Genomic DNA, 18,979 nt, shown 5'->3' on the forward strand with positions numbered 1-18,979 from the left:
ACCCGCCGTTTTTCGGTTTTCAGATCCCAGCGATTTTTCATCTCTCCTTTTACTATCCCGGAATTTTCAAATGAGTGCCTTTCGGGTTTTCACCCATTGGGATGTCCCTTATTGTTGCATAGGCCGCCCTTTGCGGGTTTTCAACCTATCGGGAATTTTCATTTCTTTTTTTTTTTTTTTACGAAAAGTATTTCTTAAGCCTATCCAGATTGGTAGGTTCGGAGAACTCCATGTCGTCCATAGTAGTAAGCTTCACTGCCCCTTTGCTCAGGATCTTCTTCACGAAGAACGGTCCTTCCCAGTTAGGCCTAAACTTGCCCCTAGGGTCGGTGTGCGTCATTCGGATCTGTTTCAGCACGAGGTCTCCTGCTTTGATAGGGCTGGCCTTGACCTTTTTGTTGAAGGCTCGGGTCATCCTTCTCTGGTATAACTGCACATGGTAAAGGGCCTCCATCCTTTTCTCGTCCACCAATGCTAACTGCTCATATCGCTTCTTCACCCATTCCGCCTCGGGAATCTCTGCTTCTACGGCGATTCTCAATGATCGTTTTTCCATCTCAATTGGGAGGGCGGCTTCGGCCCCATATACCAAGGAGAACGGTGTTGCCCCAGTTGACGTTCTAACCGTCGTCTGATAAGCCCATAAAGCGAGTGGAAGCTGCTCGTGCCAATTCCGGTGCGATTCTACTGTCTTTACGAGAATTCTTTTAAGGTTCTTATTAGCCGCCTCTACTTCCCCATTAGCTTGTGGACGATACGGAGAAGACCTATGATGCTCAATACCGTACTCCTGGAAGAGAGTTCTCACCTCTCCCTGAAACTGGACCCCATTATCCGTGATCATGTGATGAGGCACTCTGAACCTGGTGATCAAGTGCTTTTCAATGAACTTCCTCATCTGTTTAGACCCCAACTTGCTAAATGATTCTGCCTCTACCCACTTGGTGAAGCAATCAATGGCGACTACAATGAATTTATGTCCGTTTGACGCGTTAGGCCTCACCTCCCCGATGATATCAATGTCCCAAGCCGCAAACGGCCAAATGGGTGCTAACACGTGCAATTCCATAGCTGGTAAGTGATTATAATCTCCGTGGATTTGACAATCGTGGAACTTCTTTGCATACTCGTTACAATCTCTTTCCATGGTGAGCCAATAGAAGCCTTGCCTTATGATTTCTTTGCCAATACTGCTCCTCCCATATGGGCTCCATAAATTCCTGAGTGTACTGACTCCATTGCCTCACGGGCTTCTCCCTCATCCAAGCACCTCAATTGTAAACCATCGGCGTGTCTTTTGTAAAGCAAGTCATTGTGGATGACAAATTGCTGAGCTAACCTTCTGATCACAGCCTGATCTCTAAGTTCTGATTCTGCCGGGTATGTTCCACTTTTCATGAAGTTTACGATATCGAAATACCAAGGCTTTTCATCTGCTCCCAATAGCATTACGTCTTCATAGCATGGTTTGTGGGATCTCCTCAGCACCAAAGGCTTCGAGGCAAGATTCTGAGGGTTATCCCATACTGACACCAAAGTGGCCAAAGCATCCGCTGCCTGGTTCTGTGCCCGAGGAATGTGATAAAAATGACACTCACTGAATCTCTGCGCCAATCCCTCCAACTGGTCTAGGTATGGATGCAACCTTTCTTCCCTTACTTCCCAGTTTCCCTGTGCTTGTTCGATAATCAGTTTTGAGTCGCCCCCAAATTTCAACATATGATGCTCCCAGTGCTGCTAATGACTCCAACCCATAGATGCACGCTTCATATTCGGCCATATTATTGGTGAGAGGGAAGGATAGCTTCTTTGCCATTGGGATCCTTTCTCCTTCTGGTGAGATAAGTAGCACCCCTACTCCGGCTCCATTCGAATTAACTGCTCCATCGAAGAACATTTTCCACGGTATAACTTCTATTGCGTTCAAGTGATCATCGGGGAAATCATAGTTTATCTCTTCCTCTTCTGCGTTCAGAGGTTGGTTGGCCAGAAATTCTGCTACGGCTCTCCCTTTGATAACCTTCTTTGTTACATATTCGATATCAAATTCGGACAAAAGCAACAACCATTGGGCTAACTTCCCTGTTAAAGACGGAGTTCGGTACAGATACTTCACAGGATCCATCCGAGAAATAATGATCACTTTGTAAGATTGAAAATAGTGCCGTAGTTTCTTTGTTAACCATACTACCGCCATGCACGTCTTTTCGATCATGTTATACTTAAGCTCGTATTCCAGGAACTTCTTACTCAGATAATACACCACGTACTCCACACCGGTGTCTCCTTCTTGGGCCAGCATTGCCCCAATAGATCGCTCTTCGATCGCTACATAGAGGAGAAGCGGTTTTCCAAGTTTAGGCGGTCTCAGGACCGGCGGATTAGACAAGTAGTTCCGGACGTTCTCTAAGGCTTGCTGACACTTATCATTCCAAATCGTGGGTTGATCTTTCCGTAGCAACTTAAAGATCGGCTCGCAGATTGCAGCGAGTCTTGCTATGAACCGACTGATATACTGAACCTGTCCCAGAAACCCTCTCACCTCTTTCTCATTCTTTGGTGCTGGCATTTCCCGTATGGCCTTCACTTTGTCGGGATCTACTTCAATTCCCTTATTTCCGATTACATAGCCTAAGATTTTCCCCGATGAAACGTCGAAGAAGCACTTCTTCGGGTTCAACCTTAGTTTGAATTCTGCAATTCGGGCCAAAAACTTCTCGAGTGCAGCGAAATTCCCCTCTCTCGTCTCCGATTTTACCATCATGTCATCCACATAAACCTCTACCTCTTTGTGTATCATATCATGGAACAGTGCCGTAGCAGTATGTTCCCCACTCAGTTGTGAACGAGGTTTTTGCTTTGTGTTTCTCGGCCATCTGAACTTGCATGTAGCCCATAAAACCGTCCACATCCGTGTGTAAGACGCTCGATGCTGCACTGTCGATTAACACGTCGATATGAGGCAGCGCGAATTCATCTTTGGGGCACGCCTTGTTAAGATCTCTATAATCGATGCACATTCTTACTTTGCCGTCCTTCTTCGCGATGGGCACTACATTTGCGACCCAAGGGGGATAGTCGATTACTTCGATGAACCCTGCTTCTAACTGCTTTTTCACTTCTTCTCTGATCTTATCTGCCCATTCTGGTCTCATGCGTCGGAGTTTCTGTTTCACGGGCTTAGCATCGGGGTATGTTGGAATACGGTGAGTTATGATTGACTGATCAATTCCTGGCATGTCTTCGTATGTCCAAGCAAACACTATTTCGTATTTTTTAATTATTCTCTCAAATTCTTTCCTCTCTTCAATAGTTAATTCTTGAGCAATTTGTATAAGTTTAGGATTTTCATCCGTGCCAAGATTGAAAGTTGACATTTCTATTGTATTGATTTCAAATGTAGGCATGTTATATGAATGAGAATGCATGGAATGATCACGATCAACATCAAGCAAGTAAGCAAAATCAGAATTCATTTCATTGATAGTGTTGGTGAGTACATCATCTGATTCAAATAAAGCAGTAATACAATTTTCATCATCGGGGTTCTCAGGTTTCTCATAAGCCTTGGAGGTACTGGGCTCGTCTACCACTCCCACAGTTGCTTCCATTGTGATGACCTGCTCCTCGGCATTCAAATCTAGCATCATGATCTCCTCGACGAAACAGCTTGCCTTTCCTTTGCCCCAGTCGGTAACATCATTGAAGATCTCGAAGCCTGGCAGAATCTTTCCCTTGGTGCTAGTCCATGACTCAGGAGCCCCCGAATAAACCTTCATGTGACCCTCATTCACAAAATACTTCTTTAGGCCCACTTTTCCTTCACCACCTGTGTTGGACGGACGTCCCTGCTCATACCCCAAGCCCCTCCGGGTTTTCTGACTCTTGAAATCCGGAAATTCTGGCAATCCTTGATGGTGTGCTCCCAAGCCCATACCGAGGATGAAACCCCCTTTCATCATCTTCACCACATCGGTGGTCATGCTAGACTCGTAGATCCCAGAAACTTGGAATCCGGAGAAAAGCTGAGCCTCAATTCCCAATGCCGCCACTGAACTCAATTTCTCAGCTCTGATCGTCACTATCTCCTCCCCGAAGGGGAATTTGATCATTTGGTGGAGCGTGGAGGGCACACCTCCTAACTTGTGGAACCATGGACGTCCCAACAACACGGCAAACGTCACCGGTATATCCAGCACAGTGAATTCAGTCTCCTCTTCATGCGGCCCTACTTTCAGCTTTGCCTTAAAAACTCCTTCAATGTGCCTACGGCTATCATCATAGGCCCTGATCACGGTTTCCGAGGCAATCAAATCTCCTCTTTCTACTCCTAACTTGGACAAAAGTTTCAGCGGGCAAACATTAATGGCCGATCCATCATCAACCATAACACAGCTAGTCTTCTTCCCGTTAATTTCAGCTCGGATGTACAAAGGCTTGTTATGAGCCTTCCCCTCTTCTAGGAGATCTTTGTCAGTGAACGTGATTTCGGTCTTCTTCCGGGCCATAATTGCCCCTACTAAGGCTGCCGGCTCAGTATCGGTAGAAATAACCAAATTCTGCAGCTCTTTCATCAGATTTTCACGGTGGTACTTGGAATGGCACAGGACTTCCCACACCGTAGACTTAGCTTGTGTTTTCTTCAACTGCTCGAGGACCTGGTCATCTGGCTTGGGAGCCGATCCTTCCCCTATCTCAGTCTCACCCACGGGTGCCTTTCCCTCGGCCACTCGACCTGATCTTGTCATGACAGCAATTTCCGGCTCTTCATCAGATTCATCCCAAATATTGATAGGAATTCTCCGATCAGTATCCTCCTCATCCGAGGAACTTTCCCAAATGTCCACAATCATCAGATCCATTACGTGAGGAACGTTTGAATTTAAATAAAAGGGATCCGTTGATCCATACAAAGCCCAGCCTATCAAATCATCATAATCCCTGAGGGATACTCTGCTCATCCTCCTTGCCGCCAACGGAATTGCGCCTCTCTGTATGCACATGAGCTGCACCTTATCACTCATCGTTTCACGACACTGCTCGTAGCGATGTCTCCACCTCCTAACATAATCCACGAATGGTTCCTCGGGGAATTGCCTGATCCTATCTAGATCTTCTAGGGATCCCGTCCATGGAACATACATCTCATATCTTGCCACAAAAGCATCCCTAAGCGGTATCCAATGACCCATTTCCTCCTCTGATAGGCCTTGGTGCCACAACAAGGCTTCTCCCATGAGGGTTTCCGGGAAATGTTCATGTAACTCACATTGAGGGAACCCGGCGTCATACATATGGTTGCGGAATAACCTTGCATGCTCAATAGGATCCCGGTATCCACCATACCTAGGCATTGCTAACACCGCTTCAGGTGTCTCATAGGAGGGCGAGTCCGGTATTTGTTCCGCCAGCATCCATACTGTATACTCTTTGATAAACCTCTTCATCATCGCGGCCCAATCGCGCTTAATATGCATTGGGAGAGACATATACCACATCAGCGGCTCCCCCATTAGTGAATTGCAAAACAGGCTAGTGATCTCTTCTTCCTTAAAACCTAAAGGCCCCATGGCCGACAAGTAGAAGTGAAGATGTTCCATCGGATCCTTGTTGCCATTATACTTATTGACCCTCGGTAATGGATGCTCGATAGGTCCAATCTGCATCGCAAAGCGCTCTGCGGTCCTGTCCTTAGCTCTCTGGTACTTTTCTAGGAATAGATCAGATAGTCGTTCCCAATCATGCTTGTAGGAGTCGGGCAACGAATGGAACCATCCCAAAGGCTCGCCTACTAGCGAATGGTGGAACCACTGAGCAATCTTGTCCACCCCGAAGGATTCAACAAACATGTCGTGCATATATTCACGCAAGTGCACATCGGGATTCTCTCCTCCACTAAATAGACTCAATTCTGGCACAATAGTCCGAGACAACCCTTCCCCGATCTCTTCAGCACTATCTTCATCATACGGTGCTCCACCGTCCAACCCTTCATCCATCGGTTCACCCTCCTGTTCTTTGCCGAGGAAGGACACATATAGACCAGTTCCTACATTGCTCTTCTCATCGGAGTCCAACAACTCTTCTTCATTTTCCCCGAAGGATTCCACAACCCTGCTTTCTTTCAGCCCCACTCCGATCATGCTCACCCTATGATTAGGCAGTGGATTACGCCTAGTGGAAGGGTTCGCCGACGAAGGATCAGCTATCTTCTTCCCCTCAATCAAATCTTGGATCTCATGCTTTAACCTCTCGCAGTTCTCAATAGTATGCCCATAACTGATGTGGAATTCGCAGTATCCCCTAGCTTGTATCTGCTGAGTGGGCGGAGCTTTGTTATAAGGAGTAAGAGCTTTCAACAACCCCTTTTTCTGCAATCGTTCGAAAACTTTTGCGTAGGTCTGATCAAATTTGGCGAACTGCCTCTTTTCGATCGCATTAAGATCAAGCACTTTCACTGTTGCAGATTCTGCACTCGCACTTGGCCCTCCGGCACTATATCCAGACTTCGTCCACTTGGTATAAGCTTTCTTCGGTTCTCCGTCCCCTTCAACTGTCAAGGTGCAACTATACATCTGGTTGAAATCGGTAAAAGGCATGTACCGCAGCTCATTCTTAATATACGGCAATGTGTTACCGACTACCATTCGGATCTGATCCTGCTCAAGCAGCTTCTGCTTCATAACCGCGGCCTTGGCCCTCCATCTTCTCACGAAATCGGAAAAAGATTCCCCGGCCTGCTGCTTAGTGCTCTCTAGCTCTTTCAGGGTAACCTCAAGCATAGTGTTGAAACTATACTGAGTGATAAATGACTTTGCCAACTCCTTCCAATCTCTTTTTGTAACCATCGGCAACGCATGGAACCATGTGAGGGCAGCCCCCTCCAGATAAGTATTAAACAGCCCCAGGACTTGATCCTCAGTCAGGATCATGTGCTTCATTACTGCGACATACTGATTCATGTGGGCGGTAGGATCCCTAGTTCCGTCAAACTTTTTCATGTCAGGAAGTCGAAACTTCAAAGGCAAAGCAGTTGCCGATAAACAATTCTTCAAATTATAAAAGTCCTGACTCCCGGAGCTTCCCCCACGCAGATCCTGCACCTCCTGAGTGATGTGCTGCTTCCACTCCTCTTCCTTAGCCTTCTCTTTCTCAAGCTGTTTCCGGATATAGTCCTGATAGTCATCCTCGTTCCCGAAGCGGGGACCAGTGTTCACCTCATTCTCAGCGCGCTTACTACCACTCTTGTTATCTTTCAACGCCAACTCCGCTAGTTGGGCCAAAATTGCGGCCAACTGATCATTGATATTGTTCACAGAATTTTCTAATTCAGCCACCTTTTCGTCAGTCGCAGACATACTGACAGAAGACTGAGTATACTCGGACGAAGATGATTCAGAAGCCACAACTGCCGATTCAGAACTGTCTATCTGTAGCTGATCAAACTGCCTGACTAGCCGGTTACTCTCGCGAAACCACAACCGCTTAATGATGAAGTCTGCACGAACGGTCATCCATTAGTATGTATGCATGATTTCATATGCATGATTCGTGGTGTGTGCGTTTATTTATTTACGGATATATAAGATAAGAAGAACAAACGTCAGTCTAATTACACGTATCACAACATCTCTTTTCCACCCTTATTCCTCCATGCACTCGATGGTCCAAGTCTCTTTCCTAGGATTTTGGTTTGGGGCTCACATTGCGATCCAGGGGACATGTGATGCCGTCGATTATTACGGAAAAGTAAATCATTCATCAGACAATACAGTTCGTTTTGACGTATCAACGCTCAGTGACTAAGATATCGACCAAGTTGGATTGTCCTTTCGGAATAACTCGTTTTTTTGTCATTTTGCGAGACGCAGTAATTCGGGTTTTGACTCCCTTCGAGCGTGTCTCGGATTTTAGATGTGGTACGAGTTATTCTTTTGGTTCAATCGTTCGTTATTGACAATGACCCGTTCCTTTTTATTCGTGTGGATTCGTGTCTCGATTTTTGGATTACAACGGGATCTTTTTGGATCTATCGAGAGACGTAACCACGTGTTTGTTTAGTGATGAAATCACTTTTTATTTTTATTTTAGGGAACGGACTCATCACATAACGTGTTTGTTTCTAGCGTACAGAATCCGTTTGCTCGTTTTGGCTACGTGAAAAGACGGCGAGTCTTATTCGAGCGTACGATAATCTTTCGGCTATTAACAACTCTTTATTTCTTCCAATTTACGGGATATATCATCCTAGCGTGGTTATAGAAAATCAACATTTCGTTTAATCGCATGCTTATTCGAAGCAGAGATATTACCGTTCTTTTTCATTTAGGTGCGAGTTAAGCAAACATGCAGATCGGGCCATATTTCTTGTAGTTTTGGTAACGGTCGAAATGATCGAGCCATTAATCAAACCCACAGTCTCGTCCATATGGCGCAATTATGCAATTTAGCTTAATTCGGCTTTATGATTTTAAACGGCGTACATACCGGCTCGAGGCACATATTTAACGGCATTGGTTCATTTTCTTTAACTACCCTCGGGATGGATATGCATCGTAGATACAGAATGACTTTGGTCGTTTATTTTTGTTTTTCTTTTATTTTCTTAGTCACTTTTGCGGACACGTCCATTTCTCTTAAGAACGACACAAGGCATAACGTAAGAGCTCGTCTTTTATTCGGAAGGGACGGGCCACGTTTGCGAAACTCTTTACGTTACAACGGGGTCATTCAAAACAGAAATGTTCTTCGTTTTCGTTTCGTCATAATCTCGTTTTATCCCAACCTATTTAAAGAATGTGAATAACGGCTACTGTTAATATAGTCTTTTGAATCGAGATATAACTATCCTTAATACCAAACCAATTCATACTAATACGTGCTTACGTCATAACGTATTTCCTGAACATGTGCCTTCTTCGGGACACGGAAAGGGACCAGGCGGGTTGCACAAGTTCATTCATACGAGATGACTAAGTCGTCTTTAGTTCGAATCGTTTCGATGTTTTAGGGTAGTTTGTATATCGTTTTAAGAGTATATATTAACGTATCGTTTCATTTTCTTTACATATTTTAGGATTAGACACGTATCATGGCAATTTGAAAACACGAACTGATTCATTTATCACATAAAAAATGATAACGGGTAATCCTATGGCAACTTCTAAGGCTACTATATGCTGACACGGCTGATCGCGGGACATCACAGGACCGCACAAATTCGCCCCTAACGAATGGATGGGGACCCTTTGGCGCCTTACTGTAAGGGGGAACTTACACTAGCCTCTTTCGAGCGACGAATGGACTCTCGCAGGAGGTTTCGCGGAAATTACCCAAAAGGTTTGCAATAATGCGTATGAATGCAATACGAAAAGAAATAATACGATCCGTCCCCGTTAAGGGCTTCATACACGCCTTCCGGAATCAAATTTCTCGCTTCCCCAGCAGAGTCGCCACTTGTTAGACAAGGTGCCGCGGCCTAATCTCCCGGGCGGATCGGGGGGTGGACACCTCATGGAGACGTAAGCGGTGATTGGCGCCGAAAGCAACCAATCGTGGAATCAAGCTGCTCGGCAGGACCGGAGCTCGGAGTATGGAAGAGTCGCCACCCACGAATGGGAAAATGAACACCGATCCCTTGCGGGAGACCGGTGAGGGTTCGGGAAACTTAGGTACGAGCCGAGAAGGCTAGCTCCTTTCCGGAGAAATGCTACTAGGCACCCCGACATCGCCCGGTTATGAACCACCGGCCTCCTACTCAGCGTGTTAGGCGATAACGGACTAATCGCATATTTCTTTAAGTTTAAAATTCATTTGAAACCTTTTCTTTCTCGTTTTGAAAACCGTTTTGAGCATATATTATTGAAAGCCATTTTGGTAGAGAATCACCCATTTACATCAATTCAAAATACATAGGAGAGAGAGGGAGAAGGAAGAATTGATTTATTTATAGTGTGATTTATGTTTCGTTTTATACACTAACTCTAAACTAATCTCATTCCCCAAAAACAAGTTTATTTACATGGTTCGTACCTTAATCGCCGTTGGAACGATTTAGGAGTGTTTCAAAACCCCGTTAATTTACATGATGTTCACTCGAATCGCCGTTGGAATGACTCGAGCGTTTGAAAACGTTGAACAAAAAAGTTTTAACCAAAAAAACGTGATTAAGCATACAAGTCTATTTATTTTTGTACAAAACCATTTGGATAAGAAAACGATTCAAAACTCCATCATGTACAATTTAAGAAGCGGTTTTAATTACAAGGTTCACTTAATCCGTCGTTGGAACAAATTAAGGTTTTAAAACGTGATATTTTAGGAAACGATTTGAAATAATAAGAAAGCCTTTTATTTAATTTAGGAACTTCTAGAAAACTTAAGTTTAAATTAACAAATTAACAAATTAACGAATTGACCCATGAGATTTTAACTACCTTGAGCTGATCCCCACTATGGCTGAGAACAGCACTCGGTTTCTCCCAGGAAATCTGACAACTCAGATTTTGCCTGAGGGTCTATCCATAACTCGGCCTCCTCTATTCTTCGGGTCTAACTATACCTTTTGGAAGAATAGAATGAAAAATTTCATTCAGGCAACAAATATGAGTGCATGGCTATCTATAGTCCAAGGCCCATTTGTTCCTGTTGAAACTATTGATGGCCAAACGGTTGTCAAAGCTGAGACTAGATGGACAGAGGATGATATCAAGAAGCTACAAAATCATGCTTCGGCTATAAACATGCTTCACTGTGCTTTAGATGTTGCAGAATACAACAAGATTTCAGGTTGTGAGTCAGCGCATGAGATTTGGAAGAAGCTGGAGGTCACCTATAAAGGAACCAACAAGGTGAAGGAATCCAAGGTCAACCAGCACATGAGGTTGTACGAGCTGTTTGAAATGAATGATGATGAAGGAATCTCTGACATGAACGCAAGGTTCACAAACATCATCAACGAGCTCAAGAGACTTGGAAAGATCTTCACTGAGGAAGAGCAAGTCAAGAAGATTCTTAGGAGTCTTCCTAAAAGCTGGCAAGCAAAGAAAACTGCTGTTGAGGAAGCTCAAGACTTAACCACCTACAAGTATGATGAACTCATTGGCTCGTTGCTGACCCACGAGATATCAATGAAGAACTTCGAGGTGAAGGAGAAGTCTGAAGACAAGAAGCAAAAGTCTCTTGTCATGAAAGCTGAATCCACTGATGGAAGCTCAACAGACGATGAAGAAATGGCTATGTTCACTAGAAAGATGAAGAGGCTGTTCAGAAAGAATGACAAATATTCTAAGAAGCCTTACAAGAAGTTTGATAAGTACAAAGCTGAGTCCAGCGACAGCAAGTACAAGAAGGACAGCTCAAAGCCCATTACATGCTTTGAATGTCATCAAACTGGCCATATCAAGTCAAGCTGTCCCACGCTGAGGAAAGAAAGAAAGAACAGCAAGAAGGCAATGGTGGCAACTTGGAGCGACAGTGATGAGTCTTCATCATCAGAAGCTGATGCCACTGAGTTAGCAAAGATTTGTTTCATGGCTGACGAACTTGCTGAGCCATGTGTTTCTGAGCATGTTGATCCCTCCATTGCATCTGACGATGAGGAACACTCAACTGAGGTAATATCACTACCCTTGCTCAGAAATGAATTGGTTAATGCCCTGAGTGATCTCTATACACTTGTCAAGAAGTGTAATAAAAAGGTTAGAGCACTCAGCAGGTGATGTGACGAGGTTGAGGAGGTCAAACTGAGTGACCTTCGATATCTTCTCTAGGACAACTCAACTTTGCATAGTAATGTAGAAATTATGCAAAAGTTTGTCTCTGAGGTCCAATCAGATTCTAAGAAACTGAGAAAGGATGTCACATCAATTCAGAACCAACTTAAGGTTCTGAATAAAAGAAATATTCATCTGAACACTGTGTACTGAAGTACTAGTCAGCAGAGATGGAGTCCTCAGCGGAATGTCCAGTGTGACTTCTGTGGGAAGAAAGGACACACCATAAAGGTGTGCTGGCATGCTCAGCACTGGGGTGCTGACCAGTCAGTGAGACATCCTAAACGGAAGGTCAGCTGTGACTTCTGTGGAAAGAATGGACACATTGTCCAAGTATGTCGTCATAAAATGAAATATGATGCTTTACCTGTTGAACCTAAGAATCAAGGACCCAAAAAGAATTGGGTACCTAAAAGCAACTAGCTATATTGCAGGTAAGCCTGAGGTGTGCTGAGAAGTCAAAGATGTGGTACATTGACAGCGCATGCTCGAGGCATATGACTGGTGATGAAACTCAGTTCACCACGTTTGTGCATAAACGAGGAGGAAGTGTAAGTTTTGGAGACAACAAGAAGGGTAAGATAGTAGGGTCAGGAACCATTGGTGGTAATCCTACTATTGAGTCAGTCTCCCTAGTCAGCGGACTCAAATATAACTTACTCAGCGTAGCTCAGCTATGTGACAATGGGAGAAAAGTTATATTTGATGACACTGGATATAAAATATTTGAGGGTAAAACAAATGAGTTAATTTTAACTGCCCCTCGTATTGATAATGTCTTTATGCTGAACTTAGAAAAGAAGTTTTCAAAAACTGTATGCTTAGTGTCAAAGGAAGAAAATTCCTGGCTATGGCACATGAGACTTGGTCATGTAAGTATGGACCTCCTGGCCAAATTAGCAAGAAAGCAATTGGTTGAGGGACTGCCAGAACTTAAATTTGAAAAAGATCAATTATGCCACGCTTGCCAAGCTGGAAAACAAACCAAACAATCTTTTCATAGTAAAAACATTGTCTCAACTAAGCGTCCATTAGATTTACTACACTTGGATCTCTTCGGTCCAGTCCAGCCGCTGAGCTTGGGTGGAAGAAGATTTTCCTTGGTCATTGTAGATGACTTTTCTCGGTACACTTGGATCATCTTGCTGAGTAGCAAGGATGAAACTTTTGAGACGTTTTCAAATTTAGTAAGAAAACTTGAAAATGATAAAGACCTTAAGTTAGCTCACATCCGAAGTGATAATGGTGGAGAATTCAAGAACCAACAGTTTGTTGAATTCTGTGAAACCAACGGCATTGACCATAATTTCTCTGCTCCTAGAACGCCTCAACAAAATGGGGTTGTTGAAAGGAAAAACAGAACCTTGGTTGAAATAGCCAGGACAATGCTGAGTGAGCATAGGCTTCCAAAGTACTTTTGGGGAGAAGCTGTTAACACAGCGTGCTACATTCTTAATAGGGCTCTAGTTAGACCTATATTAAAGAAAACCCCCTACGAACTTTGGAAAGGATGAAAGCCCAACATTGGATACTTTCGTGCCTTTGGTTGTAAATGTTTTATCTTAAATACCAAAGACAGCCTAGTTAAGTTTGACTCAAAAGCTGATGAGGCTATCTTTTTAGGCTACTCAACAAACAGCAAAGCATACAGAGTTTTCAATAAACGAACTCAAGTCTTAGAAGAGTCAGTACATGTTGAGTTCGATGAAACTAACCCTGCAGGAAGATACCAGCCGCTGACCGAGGATGATCCACACTCAGCACCCGCTGACCAAGAAACTGCCGCTGAGTCATTTCCTCAAGGGCTGACCAAAGGTAAAAGTGAAACTCAAATTGCTTTCACTGACCAATCTACACCTGCAGAGATTGTTGAAACACAACTAGCGCAAGACATCAATCTACCAAAGGAGATTAGGATACCAAGAGGTCACTCAGAGAGTGCCATTCTTGATGCCGCTGAGAATACCCTGATGACAAGGAATCAACTCAGGAGATACCTCAGCAACGTTGCATTCGTCTCTATCCAGAAGCCAAAGAATTTCGCTGAAGCTGAGTATGATGAATTCTGGATGAATGCAATGCAAGAAGAACTTGATCAGTTCAGACGAAATGAAGTATGGGATCTAGTGCCAAAACCAAGAAGCCAGAAGACCATAGGAACAAGATGGGTCTTCCGCAACAAGCTGGATGAACAAGGGAACGTGGTTAAAAACAAAGCAAGACTTGTAGCTCAGGGCTACAGTCAGCAAGAAGGTATTGATTGTTGGTCCCGTGTGATTAGTTCCAAAGGGGGGGTTAGGAACTAATATAATTTTTTTCGCTAATTAATCTTGCTGACTTAGTTATTTTAGTAACTTTAACAGCTCAGCTTTGGTCAGCTTGGGTGAGCTTAGCGTAAGACAGCTTTAGTCAGATGCTGACTAAGACTGTTTTACTTTAGAGATGGGAATTGACTCTCTTATAGTCAGTTTCCAACTCAGCACTTCGATTTACTCCGTGTTTGTTTCAAACAGTTTATATGCTGAGCAAATGCAACAATCAACACAAGCACACACACACACACACACACACACACACACACACACACACACATATATATATATATATATATATATATATATATATATTTATATATATATTTGAGAGAGTTAGAAATTACTCAGTATCACTTACCTGGTTCGGCCTCTCTGCCTACGTCCAGTCCCCAGAATCCTCCGGGTTTTTAAAATCCAATACTGAGCTCTTTAAAGGTAGAGCACAAACCGATTATAGGCAGTTGAATATGCAAGAGTACCGTCCTCTATTCTTCTACTCAACTCCTACTAAGCACCACAGCCCGGTACTTAGATTTCTCTATCACTGAATGTTTACAACCAAACACTTAGCACAACACTCTCAATATTTCAATTGATACAATTTGTTCTCTTTCAGAGGGAGAACACTTTAGATGATTACAGGGAATCAAACTAGCATTTACACAGGAATAGAAAATGAGTGTAAGATCTTTTTCTTGTTTTGAAGTGCTTTGAACTTCTATTTTTCTCTCTTGTATTTTTCTTTTTGTACTTCGGCAATGATCCAAGAGGTTTGATTGTCTTTATATAGATGAAGACCTGTAGGAGGATCATTTGAAATGATTTAGCCGTTGATTCCAAAACGGCTCTTTTGGGAGACAAATTCTGGCCAGCTTTAGATATTACAGGCCAATCCTATCCTCTGAATTCTTCAGGCGTCAGGCTTGTCTTATTCCTGCAGACTTCGTCTTTTTGTGGCAGTTGTCTTTTAGTAATAATCCATTGACCCATACATCTCGGAATGTGTCTATTACGTATTTCCGAGGATTCAATTATTGGTGCAGACGGTTTGCAAAACTTGTCTTCTAGTGAACGGATCTCTCATGCTGTCCTGAGGATTTACTCATCCTCTTCTTTATACGTTGTCTTCGTTTGTTGTTTAACTCTTATGCTGAGTTCCCTTTTTGGTCAATTTTGTTTTGCACGACAACTAGTAAGGGAGCTTTTGATGCTGAGTTCCATTCCACTTAGCTTTGTTTGAACTTCATGTTGGTCCCTGGTAATTAGTTCCAAGGGGGGGGGGGGTTAGGAACTAATGTAACTTTTTTTTGCGTTTTAATTAAGCAGACTAGAAGTTATTTGTAGAGTATATTAACTTTAGCCTTTGGTCAGCTTGGTGAGATATGTCTCAAGACAGCTTTAGTCAGATGTTGACCAAAGTTGTTTTCTCGAGAGTTAGGAATTGACACACTTGGGGGTCAGCTACTAACTCAGCATCACTTACTTACTCAAGATCAGCTTAGGCAATTTATATGCTGAGTAAATAAACCAAACAACACATGCAATTATAAAAGAGAGTTTAGAGATTACTCAGTATCACTTATCCTGGTTCGGCCTCTCTGCCTACGTCCAGTCCCCAGAGTCCTCTGGGCTTTTTGAATCCAATACTGAGCTCTTTAAAGGTAGAGCACAAACCAATTACAAGGTAGTTGAATATGCAAGAGTACCTTCCTCTATTCGTCTACTCAACTCCTACTAAGTGCAACAACCCAGCACCTAGATTTCTCTACCACTGAGATGCTTACAACCAAGCACTCAGCTTTATACTCTCAATATTCCTATTAATCACAGACTTGTCCTTTTTGAACTAAAGAACACTTTAGATGATTACAAATCAATCTAGCATTTACACATAGAATAGAAAAGTAGGTGTAAGATCCTTTTTGTATTTGAGTGCTTTTAAATCTTTCTCTCTTGTATTTTTCTTTTGATGCTTGCCTTTTTATAAGTTCTTCGATTGTCCTTTTATAGAAGAAAATCTGTGGACTTGATTGTTTTGAAATGTCTTGACCGTTGCTACCAAAACGGCTCTTTTGGGGAACAATTTCTGGAAAGCTTCAGACTGTACCTCCATTCCCTTTCTCTGTTTTCTTCAGGCGTCAGGTTTGTCTTCTAGCGTCTGTTTTGTTTGTTTGTGTCAGTTGTCTTTTACTAATAATCCAACATCTCATGACTCTTGGAATTAGTCTTTTAGGTGTCTTCGAGGTTCCAATTATTGGCGCAGAAGATTGGCAGCCTTTGTCCTTTAGTGAACGGATCATTCGTGCTGTCCTGACTGTTACTCAGCTTCGTTTGTTCTTTTCGAATGTTCATGGTTCATATTGAGTTCCTTTAAGGTCAGCTCTATTTTGTTTAACCGCTCCTGAAGAGGTCTTCAGCTTTAGTCAGCTTCGTTTTGTTTCTGAATTTCAACTCCACTCAGCTTCTATTCTGTCGTGCTGAGTTCCTTTCTACTCAGCTTCGTTTATGCTGACTTTTGTCCTGTCTTTACTTTATATATTTTTGCACTCAATATTTAACAAACATGTTAGTATAATTAAATCAAAGCAGCTAAATTTAATTGCCTCTTAATCATGGATGATTTTGTCAAATCAAAATCTTGTGGAAAGGTGTTTCAACAAACTCCCCCATTTTGATGTTGGCAAAATACATAATTACGGAACTCAGTTATAAGTTACCCCATGATTGATATTTTATGATATGACTCCCCCGTAAGGGTTGCATTCATTTTGTTTGAAATTTATTCTAAGCCTTCCAAGATCTAATTTAGACTTAAGACATTTGTACTGACTCAGTTTTGGAAGGATGTTGTCGTTCAGTGTATTTTTGGTGTTTGGTGTGTGTGACCTTTCTGATTTGTTCTGTTCAAACTAGACTAGTCAGATCAGAAAGAAAAACAACTACTTGTAATATTGAAGTTTAAACAACAGAAACAAAAAAAAAACTATCCAAACAACATTTAAAGACAGGATAATTTCTAGACATGACTAAACAAGTTCTATTTCTTCTTTTTCTGAGCTGAGGGTTCAGCTAGGGCAATTCCTTTGCCTTTCTCTTTGCTTCCAGAGGTATTTCCTGCAGGCTGAGTTCCTGGTCTACTTGTCTCCCCCGTTTTGCCAACATCGGGTTGGTAAAGAAAGGTCTTATTTCTGGCGGCAGAGGAGAGATAGTTAGAGTAGCGATGAAGCCTTTTTGTGCTTTCACCCAAACTGTCAATGACGGGAACGCTATCATCCTGGATATGCCTAGGAACTCGAAGGGAGCTGCTGATCATACTGAGGAGACATTCATGGGCTTTGCTCAGGCAGGAGATTGAGCTGGTGACTTGACCATAAGATTGATGGAAGAGTTTTAGCAGAGCAGAATCATAAAACATGCGCTGGGCATTATTGATACGCATGGCCTTCATGATAGCTTGTGAAAAGCTCATGAGTTCTGTGTTGGAGACTGGATCAACATCCATCTGGGCTCTATCAATGTTCAGTAGTCTGACTGCCTCACTTAATTGGTCAATAGTACACTAGGAAGAGGAGGATACTAAATCACGTGTACTTGTCAGCTCAGTATGAAGCTTGGTGAAGCATTATTGAAGTTCGGTGGAGGTGACAAACTCAGTATGGCTGGGTGGACTGGATTTGGTTAGCTCAGCATACAGCTTGGTGAAGCAATCTTGCAACTCAGCAGATGAGGCATATTCAGTATGGGTAGTTGCTTTAGAGGGGGTCAGTTCCGTTGCTAGCTTAACAAAATAGTTTTGAAGCTCAGTGGAAGTGACGTACCCTGGATTGGCTTCGGACAGTTGTTGAATTTTCCCTTCAAGAGTGTTCAGATGGGTGGCCATTGTAAGTACTGATTCAGTCAGTTTTGCCATTTGCTCTTGGTTTGGTTGCTGAGTCTGGACTGCAGTGATAATGTTAACCAGATCTTTTAGGCCTCGAAGTTCATTCAAAAGCTGAGTAATACCTGATAGGTGAGAGGACTCAGTTTGAGTAGATTGATGATCATCAGCTTGAGTGGGATGAAAATCCTCTAGTAAGGACTGAGCAGCAGCAATGACTCGTCGGCCAGACTCAGTTGCATTCAAGTAATCAAACTTAGTAGCATTGGACTCAGAGGCTGGTTCAGAATATGATGGTGGTGGAGGAGTTGGTTCTCTGCCAGATTGAGTACCTTGATTGGTCCCTGGACCTTGATGGGTATCTGGGTGAGTGGAGTCATCAACAGTTTGTGTTGGGAGTGGAACTTGATTTGATAAGTTACTCTTCTCAGCTTGAGTTGGATTTTCAGGGTTCTTGGCTTGTTCCTCATCCTGAGTAACAGACGCTTGCTTTTCCACTAGATCTTCTGGTAGAGACTCAGTTTCATTTGAGAAGTACTGGAACTGGATTGCAGAGAGGTCAGTTTCAGGTTCGTCAATGGGAAAATCGGTCATGAGATCAATTTGCTTTTGCGCTTTCTTTTTTAATCTTCGCCGGGTCTCAGTTTTTGGCGGTGAATGGTCAGTTCGAAGACCTTCACTGAGCTTAGTAGCAACTATCTCCTCTTCTATAGGTTGCTCATCATGGCCTTCAACAACATTACTTTCATTCTTTCTCTGCTCAGCATCATCCTGAGATACTTCAACATTGGGGTATCCTTCCTGCTCAGCATTAGCTTTGCGATACTCAACATGTTGCTCAGTTGCTTCCACATTCTCCTTTTCTTGGTCAGTTCCATGACCTTCAGGTTGAGTAGAGGCTAGTGGGACAGCTTCAACTATCTTTAAGGAGTTACCCTTTTTCTTCTTCTTTAAAGGGGTTTCTGGAGTTTCTTCACTCTCATCTGCAGGTTCTTCTTGCCTCTTTCTTTTCT

This window comes from Euphorbia lathyris, chromosome 3 (genome assembly GCF_963576675.1).
Source record: "Euphorbia lathyris chromosome 3, ddEupLath1.1, whole genome shotgun sequence".
Lineage (NCBI taxonomy): Eukaryota > Viridiplantae > Streptophyta > Magnoliopsida > Malpighiales > Euphorbiaceae > Euphorbia > Euphorbia lathyris.